The sequence below is a fragment of the Macaca fascicularis genome, chromosome 1 (genome assembly GCF_037993035.2).
Source record: "Macaca fascicularis isolate 582-1 chromosome 1, T2T-MFA8v1.1".
In the NCBI taxonomy this organism is placed as follows: Eukaryota; Metazoa; Chordata; class Mammalia; order Primates; family Cercopithecidae; genus Macaca; species Macaca fascicularis.
Window position 1 is genome coordinate 184106193 of NC_088375.1, and position 23652 is coordinate 184129844.

The 23652-nt window shown below is 40.7% G+C and overlaps 1 protein-coding gene across 6 annotated transcripts in view; it reads left to right on the plus strand.

Annotated features, from left to right (window-relative positions):
* The window catches only part of FAF1 (Fas associated factor 1), a 512111-nt gene that overhangs the window by 324736 nt on the left and 163723 nt on the right, over positions 1 to 23652 (plus strand). The gene's annotated exons all lie outside the window — the stretch shown is intronic.

Below are 23652 nucleotides of genomic sequence, written 5' to 3' on the forward strand. Positions count from 1 at the left end.
TCTTGAATTAGGTGTTCAGTTGAAAACTGGGGATCTGATTTGTGTTACTCGTTTCTTGCCTTTCAGCCTCATTTAGAATAGATGTAAGCTAAACTCTCATAAAATCCAAATATTTGTAATTCAGACTAAAAAAGGTAACCTTCAGACTAGTGACAAATGTGACATTTTCAAATGATATTTAGTAGACCTTTATTAACACTCTGTTACCCTGTGGTGTTCATCATATCCCTTACTTCTTATTGTTAACTTAATCATCAGTCATTTGCTTTGATATACAGTAGTCCCCCTTATCCTCAGGTGATATGTTTAGACTATAGTGAATGCCTGAAACTACTGATAACACCAACCCCTGTATATACTATGTTTTTTCATATACATATACATCTATAGTAAAGTTTGCTTTGTAAATTAGGCACAATAAGAAATTTACAACAATAATGGTAAAACAGGACAATCATTTTAATAATAAAATCAAACACTTATTTCAGAGGATCCCTTGTTGAAATCTTCATATAGGTTCAATGCTTTCTGGTGCAACACATGACCGTTCATTGGAAAATATTTTCCATTTGTGTCTTTCACTCACAAATATAATGCCTTGTTCATCTTAACTAAGCACTTATCACAGACATAGTGGTTGTAACTTTTGCACTTTGGGGTACAGCAGCAAAACTAGCAGATATTTCTTTTTCCTTCACATACAATTTCACTGATAGAAAATAAGTTCTTTTTGGAGATCTTAGCAACCTTAGCATGATGTTTTTTTCTTATTAAGTCAAGAACGTTCTCCTTTTCACTTAAAGGAAGCACTTCATGGCTTCTCTTTGTCACATCTGAATTGCCAACATCTCTACTCTTGAGCTTTGGGGCCATTATTAAGTAAAATAAGGGTAACTTAAACACAAGCACTGTGATACCTTGACAATCAATCTGATAAATCTGATAAGGTCTACTAAATGACTAATAGGCAGGTTGAGTATACAGCTTGGATACACTGGACAAAGGGATGATTTATGTCCTGATGGAGACAGATCTGGCTGGTGCAAGATTTCATCATGCTACTTAGGATGGCATGCAATTTAAAACATGAATAAATATTAAATTGGAAATCACAAAAATAAACATTTTTGGACCACAGTTGATTGCAGGTAACTAAAACTGCATATAAGGAGGGACTACTGGAGTTCCATTTCATACCAATAGAACAGGATAGCTAGGAAAACAATGCGTTTAGACAGTAGAGATAACTGCAGTGTAGCAAAGGAATGGTAGGATAATGAAAATAGAGGCTGGACATGGTGGCTGGCTCATGCCTATAATCCCAGCACTTTGGGAGGTCGAGGTGGGTGGATCACAAGGTCAGGAGCCTGGCCAAGGTGGTGAAACCCCATTTCTACTAAAAATACAAAAATTAGCCAGGCGTGGTGGCGGGTGTCTGTAATCCTAGCTACTCGGGAGGCTAGGGCAGAGAATTGCTTGAACCGGGATCACGCCACTGCACTCCAGTCTGGGCGACAGAGTGAGACTCTGTCTCAAGAAAAAAAAAAAAAAAAGATAAGATACACTAGATATATAAACTTCGGAAAGTGAAACCACAGATAAGGGGAGACTACGATATTAAACAAAAGAGAGGAAGAAGAGAGATTTGTAAGATTGTATTATTATATGATATGCTTTTCAATACTGTGGTTATCCATTTAAAGGGTCTTTCTCAGAATTTTGTCATCCACTGAGAAGGTGTTTATATGTCATTCCCTCAGTGCTTTAGAATACTTAAGTATCAGTTTATAATTGCTACTAAAAACAAGAAAGCAAACAAAATTATGCAACCTATAGAATAGGGGGAAAGGGCATATAGTCTCAAAAATTGTGGAGAGACTGCCTGTTAAAAAACAATTATTATATTTAGAGAATTGGCTCTTTTTACTAACATGGCAACTTACTCCTGAATCCAGAGGTTCAAAAATGCTATCATAGTTCTTACCTATGATAGTTATCTATTTTCAGATGATTGTAAAGGCAAAAATAATGAAAATTAGCCTTTTGCGGTATGACATCACAAGTTTTGAAGTGAGCACTAAAATCACTTTTTGAATTTTAGTTTAATGCAAAATATGTCTTACAACTACACATGGAGTATTTTGTGACTTTGACTCCAAGGAACCAAAATAAATGTTTACATGAACTGTAACCATTCTCTTGACCTCTGTATTATTTTTGCTTTATTAATAAATAATTAGCAATAGAACAATATTTATGTATCTTACTTTGTTCTAGGCATTTCGCTGAACCTTTATATGTTTTATCTTTTTTTTTTTTTTTTTTGAGACAGAGGCTTCCTCTGTCGCCAGGCTGGAGTGCAGTGGTGTGATTTCGGCTCACTGCAACCTCCGCCTCCTGGGTTCAAGCGGTTCTCCTGCCTCAGCCTCCTGAGTAGCTGGGATTGCAGGCATGTGACACTATGCCTGGCTAATTTTGTATTTTCAGTAGAGACAGGGTTTCTCCATTGTCGGTCAGGCTGGTCTTGAACTCCTGACCTCAAGTGATCCACCTGTCTCGACCTCCCAAAGTGCTGGGATTACAGGTGGGAGCCACTGCACCCAGCCTTATATGTTTTATCTTTAATCTTCACATTAATCAATCCCGAAGGGTAGATGTTATTATCCCCACATTTACACATTAAGGAACTGAGGCTTAGGGTGGTTTAATAACTTGTCGAATAACACAGAAACAAGGGATGTGGAAAAGGGGATTTGACTAAAGGCTACCTCTTTTTACTATACCATAAGTTATTTCCCTATGAACCTTAAATCCCAAGTTCTTATCCTTTCTTCCCTAGCATAGTTTCCCAATTTTACCTATTATGCACAGTCAGAGATTTTCCTTAAAGAATTTATCTGGAGGCCAGGCACGGTGGCTCACGCCTGTAATCCCGGCACTTCGGGAGGCCGAGGTGGGCGGATTACCTGAGGTCAGGAGTTCAAGACCAGCCTGATCAATATGATGAAATCCGGTCTCTACTAAAATATAAAAGTTAGCTGGGTGTGGTGCCATGCACCTGTAATTTCAGCTACTCAGGAGGCTGAGACAGGAGAATCACTTGAACGCGGGAGGTGGAGGTTGCGGTGAGCCGAGATCGTACCATTGCACACCAGCCTGGGGAAACGAGTGAAACCCCATCTCAAAAAAAAAAAAAAAAAAAAAGCATCTATCTGGATCTATAAAATTGATCTTTTTGCCTTAAGCTCAAGTCTCTCTGGGAATAACAATAGTAGATATCACTTAAAAATACTTATTATATACAAGGCGTTAGTCTGATACACATGATAACTCATTTAACCTTCCCAACAACCCTATGAGCTGAAGGCTATTATTCATTTTACAGTTGAGCAAACTGAATCATATTGATATGACCACATAAATAATAAGTAGCAGTGGGATTTGAAGCCCCAAAAGAATGGCCTTAACCACACTATGTACCTCTCATAGTAGCAGAGGAAGATCAGTGACGGGATGTCTGTGAAAACCTGTCATCTATGTTCTTTAGGTGAATAATGTTCACTGTGTAGCAGCTCATATTGAGCATGCTACATTCATTGTGGCCATAGTTCCATTTTTATGGAATGTGAGATGAAAACGGTAACTAGGTCTTTCTGTAATTTACTGTGAAGTGTGACTACTGTGTGCACCTGTTTGACAGTTCTTTTAGTTGCAGTGGTCTAGAGACAGATGACAAGTTTAATCACTTTTAAGCTTTTGACATCCAAGAAGCAGAAGGTATTGTCCTTCTAGCCTTTTTCATCTCTAAAGCTGTTAGCCAAGGGTTTACTAATTGATCCATAAAACTTCAGAAATGATGTTAAATATCCCCATTTAAACACGAAGCTAAAAGGCCAGGTACTTTAAAATTTGTCCAAGGCCACAGAGACAGGATTAAAACTTGAGAGCTCCTTATACTGAACATGAGAGTATTGCCACTGACCGAAATCCCACAGTTTCAAATCAGGTAACTGTGTGTAGAAAAAGAGCAATGAATTTGGGGACAGAAAATGTTGTTTCTACTTCAAGCTGAGTAAAATCAGTTTCTTTACCTGTGCTCTGTACCCCATCACCTTCTGTTTTCTCAGGAACCATATGTTATCAATAATATCTAATATATTTTTTCTTTGATCTCATTGTACTAGATATTCTGTTCACATTTAAACATGGCAAGTCTCTCATCTTAACAGAAACAAACATGCACACATGCACACACACAGAAACAAACCGTTATAGCAAAATCAAGAAATCCTCCCTGACTTTAGCTACTACTTTCTCTTCTCTTTACAGCCAAAATTCAGAGTAAACCTGCAGTTACTATCTCAGTTTTTTTGCTTCTACTTATTCCTCAACTCATGGCATTCTGGCTTTCAATTTGTTTCTCCAGCAGAATAGCTTTTCTTTAGGTACCAATGACTGCCATGTTGCTAAATCAAGTAGACTTTCAGTCTTCATTGTTCTTGACTTCTTAGCAGCATTTAAAAAAAATGTTTTGTTGAAAGCATTTATTCAGGAAAATGTACAAATCATGAATGTACAATTTGATGAATTTTTAAAAGCAAATACTACCATGTAGCCAGCATCCAGATTAAGAAAACATTTTAAAGTATCCCAGAAGCGCCCCTCACATTCCCTTTATCCAAAAGATAAGACCATAGATTAATTTTGCCTGGTTTTGAACATTATATATTATAGATCATGTGGTATGTACTATTTGTCTCTTTCGCTCCCTCCTTTCCTTCCTTCTTTGTCCAGCCTTATGTTTATGAGATGGATCCATATTTTTCTATGTAGTCATAGCTCATTCATTCTCAGTGCTTTATTATATTCCATTGTATGGATATTTCACCCCTTTATCTGGTCTACTATTGATGAGGCAGGCATTTAGATAGTTTTCACTTCTGGGCTATTTAAAATACTTTCTAGCATTTGAATCTGTTGAAAACTCCTTCCTGAGAAACTGTTTCCTTTGGCTCCCAGGATACCACACTTTCCTGGTTTCTCCTTTTCTATCTCCTTTGCAAACTCATCCTTCTTTACCCAGTCACTAAATGTAGGAGTTCTTTAGGACTCAGTTTCGTGTACTCATGTCTTCTCACTTAGTATCTTCTCCCTAGGTATTCTTTATCATATCTGTAATTCAAATTATCACTCATGTGAGATTATTAACAAATTTATATTTCTAGCCTCATCTTCTCATGTTAGCTCCAGAAGAGCCTTCTTATCATCTTCACTTAGAGGTCCCAAAGGAACTTAAATTCACCATATCCAAAATTGATTTCATATTATTCCCTGCCCATGCCTGATCTTCTTCTTAAGCATTCTGATTCCATGAATGGCATCACAATCCTTCCAGTTCCACAAGCCAGATAAGAGTTATTCTTAATTTCTCTCTATCTTGCTGACTTTATCTAAATCATGATTAATTCCTGTCCATTTTAGCTCCTACATATCTCCTATTCATTCACTTCTATTTCCACTGCCAGTACCCTAATATAAGATACCAGCTTTTCATTGTGGACTGTTTATTGCAAAAGTTTCCAAACTGGGCTTCTGTATTTACTCTCACTTCCCCTCAATCGACTCTCCATACTACATCAGAATAACACTTTTTAAAAGAGATATAAACTACTCAAGTAATCTCCCTGCTTAAATCTTCCCATATAAAGACGAGACCCCTTAATATGACCAACCAGGACTGCATAGTCTGATTCTTGCTTCCTTCTGCAAAGTAGTCTTACTTTTTGCTTTCTGCTTTAGTGTTATCTTATATTTTACTGCCTCTTGTTCTCTGTTCACTAGCTACACTGGTCTGAGAGTTCTTCTGAGGTACCATCATTGGGGATTTTTGTCCTGTTCCCTGATATGTCCTGTATAATTCTTATTCTTTCAGCTCAAACATTTCTTCGTGGAAGCTGTCCTTTTACTGCATTTACAGTTGTGATTTTATATTTTATTTAGGGATTATTTCCTATTTTATACTGTATGTTCCACAAGGGCATATATCTGTTTTTGTTCATTATTGCATACCTAATCCCTTTGGATAGTGCTCAATAAAGATTGTTTGAATGAATAAACCTCTCTAAAACTCAGTTTCCAATTCTTAACAACTGTGACATTATTGTCAGTTCAAATAAGATGACATATTTGGAAACACATCTGAAAATGTAACACAATAACAAAATATAAGGAATTGGGATCATTATACGCAAGCAGATAGATTCTTGCTACTGAAGATTATAATTATTTAATTTTACTTTGATCTTGGAATATGCGAAAACATAGCAACAAGTATGGTTTCAGCTCTTTTGAGCTACTGATCTCTCTCTCCTGTAGCTCTACCATTCTTACCATAGTTTAGACTCTCATAACTTTCTCCTGATTTCCCTGCTTCAGGTCTTTCTGTCTTGCTTCCCTCACTCCATTCTCCAGAACTTGAGGAGTGTGAGTTATCTTGTTAAATGCATTTGCATCATATTACTAGCTTGCTTCAGATCTCTTAGTGGTTTCCCATTGCCTGCAAGATAATGTCTAAGCTCCTTAATGGAGCATATTTGACTCTTCATAATCTGAGCAATGACTCCCTTCCTACCTGTCTTCCTCACCATTTTGTGCCTTACCTGGCCTCCAGCCACTCTAAACTACTTGTTTCTTAGATGTGTTACCTTTTTTCTTGCCATTGTGCATATCATTTCCTTCTCTTCTAAGGTGCTTACACTCCGCCTGGCCTACTCCTTAATTAAATCATCCTTTAAGACTCAGCTGACACTCCTTTGTGACATTTCCCTTGAAGTCTTCAGGCAAAGTTAGACATTCTCTCTTCTTGTACTACCAAAGCATTGACTGTGGGACTTAACCACATTGGTAAAATTAGTTAGTTACACTTCTTGTGTATAAGTTTATTCACTAGTGTTTGTGAACCCCTCAAAGGCAAGAATACCATTCTTTTTATCTCTCTATCCTTATGTACATAGTAGATACTTAATATTTGTTGACAGAATGATTAGAGAAGAATGCCCAGAAGAAATGAGGTATGGCCAGATTTTAAGGTGTGAGACGTTGTATCGGAATAAATTTATGCTGCAGTAGCGGATTCCCTGTATTGTTGTTAAGAGTATAGGATTCTCTGCTAGGCGCGATGGCTCACGCCTGTAATCTCAGCACTTTGGGGAGCTGAGGTGGGCAGATCATTTAAGGTCAGGAGTTCAAGACCAGCCTCACCAACATGGTGAAACCCCATCTCTACTAAAATACAGAATTAGCTGGGCATGGTGGCGCCTGCCTGTACAATCCCAGCTACTCGGGAGGCTGAGGCAGGAGAATCACTTGAACCTGGGAGGCAGAGGTTTCAGTGAGCCAAGATCGTGCCATTGCACTCCAGCCTGATCAACAAGAGCAAAACTCCTTTAAAAAAAAAAAAAAAAAAGAATGTAGGATTCTGGTGCTGTATAAAGGGGAGAGTTAAACCTGATTTCACTTTGGATGGAGAAGGTTAATAATCACATCTTTTTATTGCACATCTACTTATGACACTTGGGTTTTACTTCAGGGTCTGGTAAGTCACACAAAGTGAATATATGTGAAAAGTTAGAGATACGGTAATGCTGTTCTTATTTAGTGCATAGGATAAGCCTAGTTAGAAAATGTTGGAGAAATAAAATCAATTATCTATTTTTCCTTGTTTTCTTTTTTTTTTTTTTTTTTTTTGAGACGGAGTCTCACGCTGTTGCCCAGGCTGGAGTGCAGTGGCGCGATCTCGGCTCACTGCAAGCTCCGCCTCCCGGGTTCCCGCCATTCTCCTGCCTCAGCCTCCTGAGTAGCTGGGACTACAGGCGCCCGCCACCGCGCCCGGCTAATTTTTTGTATTTTTAGTAGAGACGGGGTTTCACTGTGGTCTCGATCTCCTGACCTTGTGATCCGCCCGCCTCGGCCTCCCAAAGTGCTGGGATTACAGGCTTGAGCCACCGCGCCCGGCCCCTTGTTTTCTTTTTCATATGTTGAAGCCTTCTCTGTTTTTCAGTTTTAAAAATCCTTTCATATAGGTTAGCTCATTTTTTTTATATCTGCTTAATCAGGCAGAGGAGTTGTTTTTGTTTGTTTCGTTTACTAATAAGGAAACTGATACTCAGAGAGATAAATGACTTTTGCAAGAACACTAGAAAGTTCGAAAGTTGGCTGGGCGTGGTGGCTTACGCATGTAATCCCAGCACTTTGGAAGGCCAAGGCAGGCGGATCACAAGGTCAGGAGTTCGAAACCAGCCTAGCCAACACAGTGAAACCCCGTCTCTACTAAAAAATACAAAAAAAATCGCTGGGTGTGGTGGTGGGCTCCCATAATCCCAGCTAGTCGGGAGGCTGAGGCAGGAGAATCGCTTGAACCCGGGAGGTGGAGGTTGCAGTGAGCTGAGATTGCGCCACTGCACCCTAGCCTGGGCGACAGAGCTAGACTCCATCTCAAAAAAAAAAAAAAAAAAAAAGAAATTTCGAAAGTTGTGTCTGGACTAGGACTAGTCATTTCTACTTGACTGCCTCCCACGGAAGTATGTGGTCTTTCTAGTGGCAACACTATCACACAGTGCCATTTGTATTTGTGGTTCTGCTTCTGCTTCTACTGCTTTTGCTGCTTCTGCTTCTGCTTCTGCTGCTGCTTCTGCTTCTGCTGCTGCTGCTGCTTCTGCTTCTGCTGCTGCTGCTGCTTCTGCTTCTGCTGCTGCTGCTGCTTCTGCTGCTGCCGCTGCTTCTGCTTCTGCTTCTGCTGCTGCTTCTGCTGCTGCTGCTGCTGCTGCTGCTTCTGCTGCTTCTGCTGCTTCTGCTTCTTCTGCTTCTGCCTCTGCCTCTGCCTCTGCCTCTTCTGCTTCTGCTTCTGCCTCTGCCTCTGCCTCTGCCTCTTCTGCTTCTGCTTCTGCTTCTGCTGCTGCTTCTGCTGCTGCTGCTGCTGCTGCTGCTGCTCCTCCTCCTCCTCCTCCTCCTCCTCCTCCTCCTGCTGCTGCTGCTGCTGCTGCTTCTTCTTCTTCTTCTTCTTCTTCTTCTTCTTCTTCTTCTTCTTCTTCTTCTTCTTCTTCTTCTTCTTCTTCTTCTTCTTCTTCTGCTGCTGCTGCTGCTGCTGCTGCTGCTGCTGCTGCTGCTGCTGCTGCTGCTGCTGCTGCTGCTGCTGCTGCTGCTCCTTCTTCTTCTTCTTCTTCTTCTTCTTCTTCTTCTTCTTCTTCTTCTTCTTCTTCTTCTTCTTCTTCTGCTGCTGCTGCTGCTGCTGCTGCTGCTGCTGCTGCTGCTGCTGCTGCTTCCTCTTAGTCTTCGTCTTCATCTTCGTCGTCTGATTCTTCTTCATCTTTGTCTTCTTCTTTCTTCTTTCTTCTTCGACAGGGTCTCTGTCACACAAGCTGGAGTGCAGTGGTGCAATCACAGCTCACTGCAGCCTTGCCTTCCTGGCTCCTGGGCTCCCACCTCAGCTTCTTGGGCAGCTGAGACTACAGGCACATGCCGCCACACCAAACTAATTTCTTTGTGTTTTGTGTAGAGACGGGGTTTCACAGTGTTGCCCAGGCTGGTTTCGAACTCCTGAGCTCAGGCAGTCCACCTGCCTCGGCCTCCCAAAGTGCTAGGATTACAGGCGTGAGCCACCGCACCCAGCCTAACTTGAGCCAAAATTTCTAAAACCTCCCAAACTACACTCAAAATGGAAGATTGTCTCCCAAATGCCACAGTTTTAATGAATGTAGATATAATCTAGCAATGTCCTCAAATGCTCTTTACTTCATATGGGCTGATTTGAACTTGATGCACTTATTGAGCTCATTGATACTTGAGGCTCTGAGGAAATGAAGCAATACAGGTAAGGTTCAGTAAAGTTGGGAACTGGTGAGAACAGGGTCATGGTGTAGGAGAAGATGATATTAGTGAGCCCTAGGGAGCAGAAACTAGAGTACAGGTATGGGATTACCACCAAGTCCAAGATAATGAGGGAGAGAATCAGGTCCTAGAGGAGGATTTGAGGAATAAGGCAGAATCTAAAAGAAACTTCAAGCTACCTCTCATTTATGACCAATTTTTCCTACCACTGCTCCCTGATGTGCACAGGTATACTATCAGAGGTTCCCCAGGGAAGCCAGATTCCCCTACTCCTCACAGTATTTTCAGGGATATCCCACTTTAGTAAAGAGGAGCTCACAGTAGGTGTCCAATAAATACTGGAATCCTGTCTGTTCCTCTTCACCATCCTCCCCACCCCCAAGTCCAATATTTCCCTTAACTCTGAAATTTTATGATTCTGTACAATTCTAATACCTGTCCTTCAGCAAATGAAATGGATCAATTAAACATAGGTAAATTTGAAGTAATATTAGACTCCTGAATGACAATTGTACTAATATCCTTTAAAAATAATGCTCAAGAGAGCGGACAACATAACCAAGTAAATGTGGCCTGGAAGTGCCACTCCTACCGAGAGAGACCGAACCATTAAGTCAGCATAATTTGGGCAACTCTTAGGAGAGAAAATGGCAAGAGTGGTTGGTGAGGTGATGCTGAAGCCAAGGCTTAAGAGGGAGGAAGCTGGGAAACTTGCGTGGGGTATCTGAATGCTGGCACTAGTTCTTGGCCCTGAATTGCTTTTGGGAAAGGAGTGTATGAGGAAAATGAGGGATAGCTCACTCTTGCCACAGACCACTGAGGTCCTAGCTACAGGGGACCCTTTATCCTCCATGGACATGTGAGCTGGCAAGGGAATCTTTCTTTTTTTTCTGAGACGGAGTCTCGCTCTGTTGCCCAGGCTGGAGTGCAGTGGTGCAATCTAGGCTCACTGCAACCTCCACCTCCCAAATTCAAGCGATTTCTTGCTTCAGCTTCCTGAGTAGCTGGGATTACAGGCACTTGCCTCCATGCCCAGCTAATTTTTGTATTTTTAGTAGAGACTGGGTTTCACCGTACTAGCCAGGCTGGTCTCAAACTCCCAACCTCAGGCCATCTGCCCGCCTTGGCCTCCGATAGTGCTGGGGTTACAGGCATGAGCCACCGCTCCTGGCTGGTGGGGGAATCTTTCTAGGGAGCAAGACAGACAGGAGTGTGGTCGGCACGGAGCCCAGGAGCTTTTGTGTGCTGGTCAGCTCTGGCAGAGATTAGCCATAGACACCCACCCTCCAGGGCTCCTCATCTTCCTCTAGGAGGTGCTGGCCCCAGCTAACCTCCAACCTAAGAAAGATCAGAGCTGGGCCAGGCACAGTGACTCACTCCTATAATCCCAGCACTTTGGGAGGCCGAGGAGGGTGGATCACCTGAGCTCAGGAGTTCGAGATCACACAGGGCAACATGGTGAAGTCCCGTCTCTATTAAAAATACAAAAAAATTAACTGTGTGGTGGTGCGCCCCTGTAGTTCCAGGTATTTGGGAGGCTGAGGCAGGAGAATCGCTTGAGCCCCGGAGGCGAAGGTTGTAGTGAGCCGAGATCGTGCCACTGCACTCCAGCTTGGGCTACAGAGTGAGACTCCATCTCAAAAAAAAAAAAAAAGAAAGATCGGGGCTGACTTCCTGCTAAGACTGGGGCATATCTGTTCTGCAGGCCTTCCTGCTCACTGGCTCCTGCAAAGGCCCCTTCCTAGCTGCCTTGCAGGAGCGTGTACACAACACCCCCTCTGCAGCCCAGCCAGAGTGCACTGTTCCACCTGAGTACTTTCCCAGCGACTCAGGAGCATATCAGAAACCCCAGCACAGCCATAACCCCACCCTGAGCTGTGTGTACTTCCTGGTACTTCCAGGGCTGTGGCATGTAGCTTAGGAGTATGGAGCCAAGATCTAAGGCCAACACTTGAGCAGGAGAGGAACCCCCACCCTCAGAGGACTGAGAATAGTGAGAAGTGCAGGTTCCTAGACTAGGGTAGTAGCAGGGTGTGCCTTCCTCCACAGGGCTGGTCCGGAAAGCATGCCGCATACCTCCCTGCTCCAGCCTCTGCCTGAGGGGGCCCCATGGCCCGGAACACCTAACAAAAGAAAATGCAGGCACAGTGCCAGTCATTGGAGGAAGCACTCCCAAGGCTCAAGAGCAGACCTGGTGTGGGAGCCATCTCCTCCCTTCCCACACCACAGAGCACACTGGAGAATGCAAGAAAGTACAAAAGATCTATATGGCTGGATATTTGCCTAGCTACTGGCCATTACTCTTAAGCACCATCTACTGGATTGCAGCTCAAACTGCAACAACAAAAATTATCCTGCTAATATATACACCTGTGAAACCAAGTGCAAGAATTCACGCACACAGAAAGAATCAACACGAGAACTCTGGCAGTTGAAAAAGCCAGAGTGTCCCCTTACCTCCACACAAGTCCACTAGCTTCCCAACAATGGCTCTTAACCATTCCAAAATGATTGCAATAACAGACACAGAATTGAGAATCTGGATGTCAAGGAAGTCCATTGAGATTCAGGAGAAAATTGAAACCCAATCCAAGGAATCTAGCAAAATGATCCAAGAGCTGAAAGATGAAATACCCATTTTAAGAAAGAATCAAACTGAATTTCTAGAGCTGCAAAGTTTACTACATGAATTTCATAATATAATCCAAGTATGAACAGCGGAATAGACCAAGAGGAAGAAAGACTCTCAGAGCTCAAAGACTGGTTCTTCAAATCAACTCACTCAGACAAAAATAAAGAAAAAATTTAAAACAATGAACAAAACCTCCAAGAAATGTGGGATTATGTTAAGAGACCAAATCTAGGCTGGACATGGTGGCTCACACCTGTAATCCCAGCACTTTGGGAGGCCTAGTCAGGTAGATCACGCCTGGCCAACATAGTGAAACCCCGTCTCTACTAAAAATACAAAAATTAGCCGGACATGGTGGCGGGCACCTGTAGTCCCAGCTACTTGGGAGGCTGAGGCAGGAGAATTGCTTGAACCTGGGAGGCAGCGGTTGCAGTGAGCTGAGATTGTGCCACTGTACTCCAGCCTGGGCAACAAAGCAAGACTCCATCTCAAAAAAAAAAAAAAAAGAAAAAGAAAAGAGATCAAATCTATTCATTAGCATTTTTAATAGACAAGGAGAGAGAATAAGCAACTTGGAAAACATTATTGAGGATAACCATCTGTTATGTTCAAGAGACACATCTCACACATAATGACACCCACAGTCTTGAAGTAAAGGGATGGAGAAAGATCTGCCATGCAGAAAGAAAACATAATAGATGAAGGGGCCAGGTGTGCTGACTCACACCTGTAATCCTAGCACTTTGAGAGGCCAAGGCTGGTGAATCACATGAGGTCAGGAGTTCGAGACCAGCCTGGCTAACATGGTGAAACCTTGTCTCTACTGAAAATACAAAAATCAGCCAGGCATGGTGGTATGGTGGTGCATGCCTGTAATCCCAGCTACCTGGGAGGCTGAGGCAGGAGAATCGCTGGAACCCAGGAGGCAGAGGCTGCCGTGAGCTGAGATGATGCCACTGCACTCCAGCCTGGTCGACAGAGTGAGACTGTCTCAAAAAAAAAAAAAAAAAAAAAAAAAAAAAAAAAAAAAAAGTAAGCCTTGCTATTCTTATATTCGATAAAACAAACTTTAGTAAAAATTAAGAAGGACAATAAAAGTAAGACCAATTGGCCTTACATAATGATAAAGGATACAACACAACAGGAAGACTTAACTATCCTAAATATATGCACACCCAGCATTGGAGCACCAGATTCATAAAACAAGTTCTTGGCATTAAAAAAGATTTAGGTGGCTGGGCGCAGTGGCTCACGCCTGTAATCCCAGCACTTTGGGAGGCCGAGGCAGCCAGATGACCAGAGGTCAGGAGTTCGAGACCAGCCTGGCCAACATGGTAAAGCCCCATCTCTACTGAAAATACAAAATTAGCTGGGAGTGGTGGTGGGTACCTGTAATCCCAGCTACTCAGGAGGCTGAGGCCAGAGAATTGCTTGAACCCGGGAGGCGGAGGTTTCAGTGAGCTGATATCATGCCATTGCATTTCAGGCTGAGCGACAGAGTGAGACTCCATCTCAAAAGAAAAAAAAAAAGACTTAGGTAACCACACACTAATAGTGGGAAACTTCAACATCCCACTGACAGGATTAGACAGATCACTGAAGCAGAAAACTAAAAAAGAAATTCTAGACTCAACACTTGACCAACTGGACCTAATAGACATTTACAGACCAATCCATCCAACAACCACAGAATGTACATTCTTCTCATTTGCACACAGAACATATTCTAAGATTGACCACATGCTCAGCCATAAAGCAAGTCTCAATAAATTCAAAAAAATTGAAATCATACCAAGCATACTCTCAAAACACAGTGCAATAAAAATAGAAATCAGTATCAAGAAGATCTCTTAGGCCAGGCAGGGTGGCTCACGCTTGTAATCCCAGCACTTTGGGAGGCTGAGGCAGGCGGATCTCTTGAAGTCAGGAGTTCGAGACCAGCCTGGCCAACATGGTGAAACTCCATCTCCACAAAAAATACAAAAATTAGCTGGGCATGGTGGCCCATGCCTGTAATCCCAGATACTCGGGGGACTGAGACAGGAGAATCACTTGAATCTGGGAGACACCGGTTGCAGTGAGCCGCTATCATGCCACTGCACTCCAGCCTGGGCAACAGAGTAAGACTTTGTCTCAAAAAAAAAAAAAAAAAAATCAGTATACAAAAATCAGTAGCATTTCTATACACTAGTAACAACCAAGCTGAGAGTGAAACTAAGAACACAGTCCCATTTACATTAGCCACAAAGAAAATGAAATACCTAGGAATACAGCTAACCAAGGAGGTGGAAGATCTCTACAATGAGAACCACAAAAACTGTTGAAAGAAATCAGAGATGACACAAATAAATGGAAAAACATTTCATGCTCATGCATTGGAAGAATCAGTATCATTAAAATGGTCACAGTGACAAAGGCAATGTACAGATTCTGTGTTATTCCAATCAAACTACCAATGTTACTTTTCACTAAACTAGAAAAAAAAATTCTAAAATTAATATGGAAACAAAAAAGAGCCTGAATACCCAAAGCAATACTAAGCTAAAAGGACAAAGTGGGAGGCGTCACACTGCCTGACTTCAAACTAAAGTGTAAGGCTACAGTAACCAAAATAGCATGGTATTGATACAAAAACAGACACATAGACCAATGGAACAGAACAGAAAACTCAGAAATAAAGTCACACACCTACAACCATCTGATTTTTGACAAGGCCAACAAAACAAGCAATGTGGAAAGGACTCCCTTTTCAATAAATGTGCTGGGATAACTGGCTAGCCATATGCAAAAGATGAAACTAGACACCTTAAATTTTATAATTTTATAACATACAAAAATTATCTCAAGATGGATTAAAGATTTAAATGTAAAACCTCAAACTGTAAAAATCCCAGAAGAAAACGTAGGGAATACCCTTCCCAATAAGGGCCTTGGCAAAGAATTTTTGGCTTAGTTCCCAAAAACAGTTGCAACAAAAACAAAAATTGACAAGTAGGGCCCGATTAAACTAAAGAGCGTCTGCACAGAAAAATAAACTATTGACAGAGTAAACAACCTACAGAATGGGAGAAAATACTTTCAAACTGTACATCCAACAAAAATTCTATATCCAGAAATCTATGAGGAACTGAAACAAGCAAGCAGAAAACAAGCCCATTAAAAAATGGACAAAGGATATAAACAGACATTTCTCAAAAGAAGACATGTAAGCAGCCAACAAACATATGAAAAAATGCTAGTCATCAGAGAAATGCAAATTAAAACCACAATGAGATACCATCTCACACCAGACAAAAATGACTATATTAAAAAGTCCAAAAACAGTAGATGCCGGCAAGATTGCATAGGAGAGGAAGCACTTATATACTGTGAGGGGGAATGTAAATTAGTTCAGTCACTGTGGGAAGCAGTTTGGAGATTTCTCAAAGAACTTAAATCAGAGCTACCATTCAACCCAACAGTTCCATTATGGGTATGTACAGCCCCTCCCCAGCCCCCCGCAAATAGATTATTGTACCAAAATGACACATGTAGTCATATGTTCATTGCAGTGCTATTCACAATAGCAAAGACATGGAATCAACCTAGGTGGACATCAGTGGTTGATTGGATAAAGAAAATGCGGTACATAAACACCATGGAATACAATGCTGCCTTGAAAAAGAATGAAAGCATATCTTTTGCAGCAACATGGATAGAGCTGGAGGCCATAACCCTAAGCTAAGTAATGCACGAAGAGACAACCAAATACTGTGTTCTCACTTACAAGTGGGAGCTAAACACTGAGCATACACGGGCATAAACATGGGAACAGTAGACACTGTGGACTACTAGAGCAGGGAGGGAGGGCGTGGGTTGTAAAACTACCTATTGGGTACTATGCTGACTATGTGGGTGCAGTATACCCATGTAACAATCCTGCACATGTACTCCCTGTGTCTAAAATAAAAATAAAAAAAATCACGCTCACATTCTCACGTCATTTTTTTTCTCATTTTGCTGGGAAATTTTCTTTTTTTTTTTTTTTTTTTGAGACGGAGTTTCACTGTTGTGGTCCAGGCTGGAGTGCAATGGCGTATCTTGGCTCACTGCAACTTCTACCTCCCAGGTTTAAGTGGTTTTCTTGCCTCAGCCTCCCGAGTAGCTGGGATTACAGGCATGCACCACGACGCCCAGCTAACTTTGTATTTTTAGTAGAGTTGGGGTTTCTCCATCTTGGTCAGGCTGGTCTCAAACTCCTGACCTTAGGTGATCCACCTGCCTTGGCCTCTCAAAGTGCTGGGATTACAGGTGTGAGCCACTGCACCCAGCCCATTTCGTTTTGTTTTTAAAGGAAGATTTCTAATATTATTACTATGTGTTGATCAAAATAATTTATAAAATGATTTATTCCCAGTCTCTAGGAAATATTTTTCAGTTTTTAGTTTTTTACGCTCACATAAACATTCTTTTTTTTCCCCCCTTAACTCTAATATTTCAATACATTTATTCAGCTTGAAGTGACAGGTAAACTAGTTTTTTGAATAATCAGACTTAGTTGTACACAACAATAGTTTCTGCCTGGTTCGAAGAGTTACCACTTAACAGCTTTCAGATTTGTGGCATTGACATAAGAAAGTGCTGCAGATATGAGTCTGCCCATAGAATACATGCTTGTCTTGGGAATGGATCATTCTTTTACCGTGTGTCAAAATATTTTTTAAAAGAGTTTCGGATCTGAGGGTTTTCTCATTTTTGTCTCTTGGTTTTTTGTTTTTGTTTTTGTTTGTTTGTTGTTTTTGAGAGAGAGTCTCGCTCTGTCACCAGGCTGGAATGCAGTGGCACAATCCCGACTCACTGCAACCTCTGCCTCCTGGGTTCAAGCAATTCTCCTGCCTCAGCCTCCCAAGTAGCTGAGATTACAGGCACTTGCCACCACGCCCGGATAATTTTTGTATTTTTAGTAGAGACGGGGTTTCACTATGTTGGCCAGGATGGTCTTGATCTCTTGACCTTGTGATCTGCCCGCCTCGCCCTCCCAAAGTGCTGGGATTACAGGTGTGAGTCACCATGCCCAGCCTGGTGCTTTTTGGTTTTTGGGTTTTTTTTAATATAAAAGATTTGTCTTGCAATGCATGTGTATATAGAAGAACCAGTAAATAAACACATGTATGTTGAGTGATTACTTAGTGTTTCTTGTATTTACTTGAGTGGGAGTCCTAAAAAGTGTAATTCCTTGTGTATTATTCTTATGTGAGATATTTAAAGCCTGCTGGATTTTTTTAATGTCTAATATACATTATAAATTTGAAAATGTTTTTATTAGCTACATTATTCATCCTCATAAATTTAAGAGCAATCATGTCTTACAAAGTAGAGCTGAATCATACTTAGATTACTCTAATTCCCATGAAGTCCACAGAGATGAAATACATTAGAATGCAAAGCTAATTATACAGAAACATTAAGTATGAAGTAAAAACAGTATGTCTTTGTCAAAAAATGAAGATGCATAAGTTCAAATTATGTTGAAGGTAAATTGGTCTTTGTTTTGCGTATTTTGATTGGTAGTTTTAAGTCTTCGTGACTACTGAATTAAATTTAATATGCCATATCATGTCAGAATGCTTTTGAACCTTATACTTTTCACTGAGGCCCAGATGTCAATCAGATGGTTATTCAAATTCTAATGATAGTTTTTAGTATTTATCTCACTTTGGAGTGGTTTCCAGGCCTTGGATTATAGGACTAGATAGGTTATATATTTCTCTAGAAAATTACAAGTCTTTCATATTTTATCTTGGCAAGGGAAGCAGGAAAAGTACCCATATAAATTAAAGCATTAGACATTTATTGCGTGGCATATGCAAAGCAACGTACTAAGAGCCCTGTGGCAGATAAAAATGAGAATATAAGATCCAGGCTATGTCTTCAAGGACCTTAGAGTCACCTAAACACAGATACAATGAAAGCTGTAGTTCTTTTCAATCACAAAACACGAATTCTAGAGCTTCACAATAAGGGTTGTAAGAGTTGAGCAGAAGGAAAAAAATTACTTGGCTGGGCTGAACCAGCAAGGATTAACTGGCAAGGTGTAATTACTTTTTCTTGTTTCTAGATAGTACCCATTTATGCTGGTGTGCCTAACATGGTATAGTTAATTCAGACTCTTTTTTCCTAGGAGGAAAAGCCAGGACAAGATGCGCAGCAGCACTGTGTCCATGTCCCGAGACCAAAGTTGTTAGCATAACTGCCTCGGTTTTGCCAAGGAATTAGATGCTGCTGGAAAAATATCCAGAGCTCTTATATTTGCTATCCAAAGAGTTCCACAGTGTTGAGGGGTAAATGGCATCTCACTATTGATGAGACATGTGCCAGGTGGCTGGTTGGTACCCTTCATGCATACAAAGCAGGCTTGAGATGTATCCTTGCATATTTGAAGGTTGTGGTTATGATGAGCTGAAATGACCACTGATTAATACAGTAGCTCTCTAAAATAATGAGGTTTTTCCACGAACAGAACCTCTTTATTTATCAAACTTATAATAAAATGAGGAACCTGCTTGAGGTAAAATAACCTTTTCATTATAACTGAAGATTTGGTCTTCATTCTCTGTAAATTTGTTGTGATTGCAGAATAAGGCAAAGGGCTTGTTATAATCAATATTATGTTATAATCAGTATTTCCTGTGTTGACTTTATATGCTTTTGTTAATGTGACTTTCTAAATGTTAGGGAAATGAAGAAAAATATCTTCAGAAAATGTTACATTTCTAATAATGCACCTTTCATGTGTATGATGGTTTTTAAATTTGTCAAACTATTAAAATACTGAAATTATGTGGCCATACCAAGATTATCATCGAACTGTTTTCGTTCACTAATATGTGTGATTTTCTGCAAACAAGCAATTTCTTCTGTTGAATTTCCTGCTCAGCATCATTATTTTGCCCTTTGCTTTTCATGAGTGTTTAACACTTTCTGTTTTGAAACCAGTTTCCATGAGCTCTGCCTTGTGTCCTCCAGCCTGTGCGTGTGTATATACATGTGTGGGTATGTGGGGAGGTTGGCGGGGGGTGAGAAATGACAGTTAATTCCTGTTAACTCTGACCAAGTAATGTGCACTGGGCATTTGTGAATCAAATTGTGTGCATTGTGAAAAATACAGATTTGTCCACTCTTGTTTTGCTAGTGAACATTAGCGTTGATTATGGTGTGGACATATTTCTCAGACTTTCTGGGTCTTCATCTAAATAGCAGCAGCAAATAATGAAGTATTCAGACTTTAGCCATCATCATCTCGTGTTTCCTCGAGTTTAAATTGAAGTAAAAATGGAGTAAAAGACCATCTTATTTATTTTTAAAATCTCCTATCAGCAGAAAGTAATTAACTCAAGATCCACAATTAGCCTCACAGCAGTCCATATTAACCGCCTCCAACTATCCTAGGTCTTTCAGAGGTGGCATAATTTTGAGATTATTTTGCACTTGAAACAGAGTCTTATAATAACTGGCTTGAAACACATTTAAGGGTGTGAGGTTTTTCCTTTTTCTTTTTGTGTTAATATCTACCTTGTCTAATGATAATTTTCTGGTCTGTAAGTGGAGAAAAGCAAATATTAGAAGAAAATTCTTTCTCCCTAGTATAAAGCTAAGTCTTTCATAAGTCTAAAAGTAGCTGCTTTGCTTTAACTGGAAATTTCATTATTGAATTAGTAACTTGACACAAAAGAATTAACAAAGTGAATCAAATACTCCAGCACAAAGAAATAAGTTTAAAGAGGCCCACTCATCACCATTGCTGGCGCTGCCTTGTTTACCTTTTTGGTTTGATTTTGTTTTAAAGGAAATGTTCGCTTGTATAGCATTCCTGCATAATTCAGATACTGCACAAAGCTCGATGCTGGGAACCAATTTTGTATCTCTCTGAATGTTTTTTATGCAACCTGCTTTTACAGGTTTAAATTACATTTTGTGACACTGTTTTTGTGGTTGAATTAGAAACTTTTTTTTTTCTTTAGTTAAACCTGTGATAAGTAATTGTCACAGTTAGTGCCCTGGTACAATGCTAATTTGAAGTGACATGTCCATACTGGCCCTCTGTAACATGAAGAAGCCTAACAGGTGTGAGGGGTGTGGCTTCCCATGGGCTCTCTTGAACTTCTAACCAGAGAAAAATAGCAGAAAAAGTGAAATGAACCTTGAATAAAGCTGTCAGCAGTAATTATCTCAGCAACACTTTGTGGGGAGATAAAATAAGCACTGATGCTTTTATAACCTGAGCACACTGCATCCAAGATAGATTTTTCACCCATTTAGTATAAACTTCTAAATACCTTTCAAGAAATATTTTCATACAGTCTAATTAAACAATAATAATAACAATTAACATGAAATATAAATTGTTGAAAAACATGTATTTGTTTTTATTTTAACATGGTTTCTTTTTGATATTTGTTTAAGTAGTTTTAATAACAGAAAACTTTTTTTCCATGCTTCTTTTTTTGGTAAGCCGTTACGGTATGGAATCTCAAGTAATGTGTAGAAAATTATGTTCTCTTTTGGGAAAGGATACTTCCACAATTAGAAACATGCTTGAAAGTTTGGTTTTCAGTTTCTTTTAGAGGTATTCAGTGTATTGAACATATCAGCATATGGATCATATATGAAGCAGGTAATACATGTATGTGAATGAGCTGAATGACCTGCAAGTCATCATATGAACACCACTGTATTGCAGTACAGTAAGAACCACAGAAGATTTGATCAATGTTTTTCCATCTGTTCTCCAAACACAATCCATTATGTTTTTCTTTGACAGCTGTCTTTTAAAAGTATACTTCAATTTATTTAGCAAAATAATTCAAATCACTAATGACTATGTTTGCCTGACCTAAGTAGAATATAGAAAAGTTAAAGTGAGATTTTTGTTTATAAATTTCCTGGCTATAGAAGCTAACTGTGGAGGGCGGGGGGGGGGGGGGGGCGGGGGGAGCGGGGGGGCGGGGGGGGGCGGGTGGAAACAGGTGAAACGTGGTTTTGCAACATAAGTTGTTCTCTTTATTTTTTTCATGGTCTTAAAATATAGTTATATTTTGTGCAATCTAATGACTTAACTTTTTTTTCCCCGTAATTCAGCTTTACCATGTTCTTGCATCCCCAAAATTAAAAGCTTGACAAGTCAGCCTGGTTGGTTTACGTTTCAGGTGGAGATGATGTCATTTTTAAAAGCTGGGAATCTTCAGGCACAGTAGCTCACACCTGTAATCACAGCACTTTGAGAAGCCAAGGTAGGAGGATTGCTTGAGCCCAGGATTTCAAGACCAGTGTGGGCAACATAGCAAGACTCTACTAAAAATAAAAAAAAAAGTTGGCCAGATGGCATGTTCCTGTAGTCCCAGCTGCTCAGGAGGCTGAAGTGGAAAAATTGTTGGAGCCTGGGAGGTCAAGGCTGTGGTGAGCTGTGATCAAGCCACTGCCCTCTAGCCTGGGTGACAGAGTGAGACCTTGCCTCAAATAAATACTAGAGATGAAGTTAGTTCTGACTCTGTTTTGCTGTCTGTTAGCTCTGTTATCGATCCTGGGTGAAAATATGAGCCTCATTTTTCTTGCCTGTGAAATGGCAATGTGGCAAACTATGCCAGGTTCGTTCTCACTAAGAGGGAATAACAAGGATTAGGCAGAATAGCATAAAATAGAATTAGCATGATCTATACTTTATTCACAAACCTAAAGCCTGGGAAATTATTGACTTTATCAAAGCAGAAACTGTTCACCAGTGGCTTTATCTTTAGCACTCAGCTGAGGTCTTGGCACGTTGTGGTTGCTGAGTAACTATTAGTTAAGTGAGTGGATAATGGTATTTTGCACTGTACTTACAGTACTGTCTGTCTGTTCCCCCAGAGTGATTTAGCAAAATTCATACAATCAAGCATAGGTAGATACATTGGTTGATAGACAGATTTAGATACACATACTCTTGAATCTTCACAACAATCTTGTAACTTATAAGACTTTACAGAGGTGGAAATTAAGGCACTGACAAGGTGAGAGGGTTGTCCAGGGTCGTGCAAGCTGTTAACCAGCAGAGCCAGGATTTCAAACCCTAGAAGAATGGCTTTGGAGTTCAAGTTCATAATTGCTCTGCTTTTATACCTCTCCAACGAAGTATGACATCTACCTACCGAAGAAATTGCCTTACAATGACACATTTTTCCAGACACTTCGTTGTCAGTGATACAAATGATTTGAGAGATATGGGGATATATTTTAGGGTAAGATTTCTCCTTCTTCAGTAAGATACTACTTCTTCCCCTCCCCTCCTAGGACAGCAGGTCCCCTGATCCATTGCACTCATTGAAGCAATGTTGCTGCCTCTCTTAGAACTACCATTTCCCTAGTGAACAGAAATGTCATACATGGTTATGGCCTGGGCAGACTTCCACAGATCTAGGATAACAGAGTTTTGATCTCTAGGAATTTGGCTTTCCCCTCTTGGGTCCAGTTCCTGACTCACTCATGTAAAACCATTGCCTATTGATGTACAAGGTGAGACTGAACTCCATAGGCAGGGCTCAGGCACCTGACCAAATTGAGGACTAGCTAAAATAGGGACAGGGCAAAAGCAGCTTTCCATAAGACATGTCCACCATTGTGCCATGTCTGTTTACCATTACCATGGCAACACCTAGAAGTTACTGCCCCTTTCCATGTCAACAACCAGACAACCCAGAAGTTACCCCCTTTTCCTAGAAATTTCTGCATAATCACCCCTTAATTTGCATGTAATTAAAAGTGGATATAAATATGACTGCAGAACAGCCTTTGAGCTGCCACTGTGAGCACACTGCCTATGGGGGAGTCCTGCTCCACAAGGAGCAGTATGCTTTGCTACTGTGTACACTGCCACTTCAATAAAAGTTGCTAACACCTCCAGCCCACCTTGAATTCTTTTCTGGGCAAAGCCATGAACCCTCCTGTGCTAAGCCCCAGTTTTGGGACTCGCCTGCCCTGCATCACTGTGACATCCACATTGCCTCTGTCTACTCAGTTCCACCTGGGATTCTGGGTCTTCCCTTAGGAACTAGCTGAATAAATGAGGTTTATTTCTGGAAGATTTGTCCAAGTATCACTGGATATGATTGACTACCCAAAGA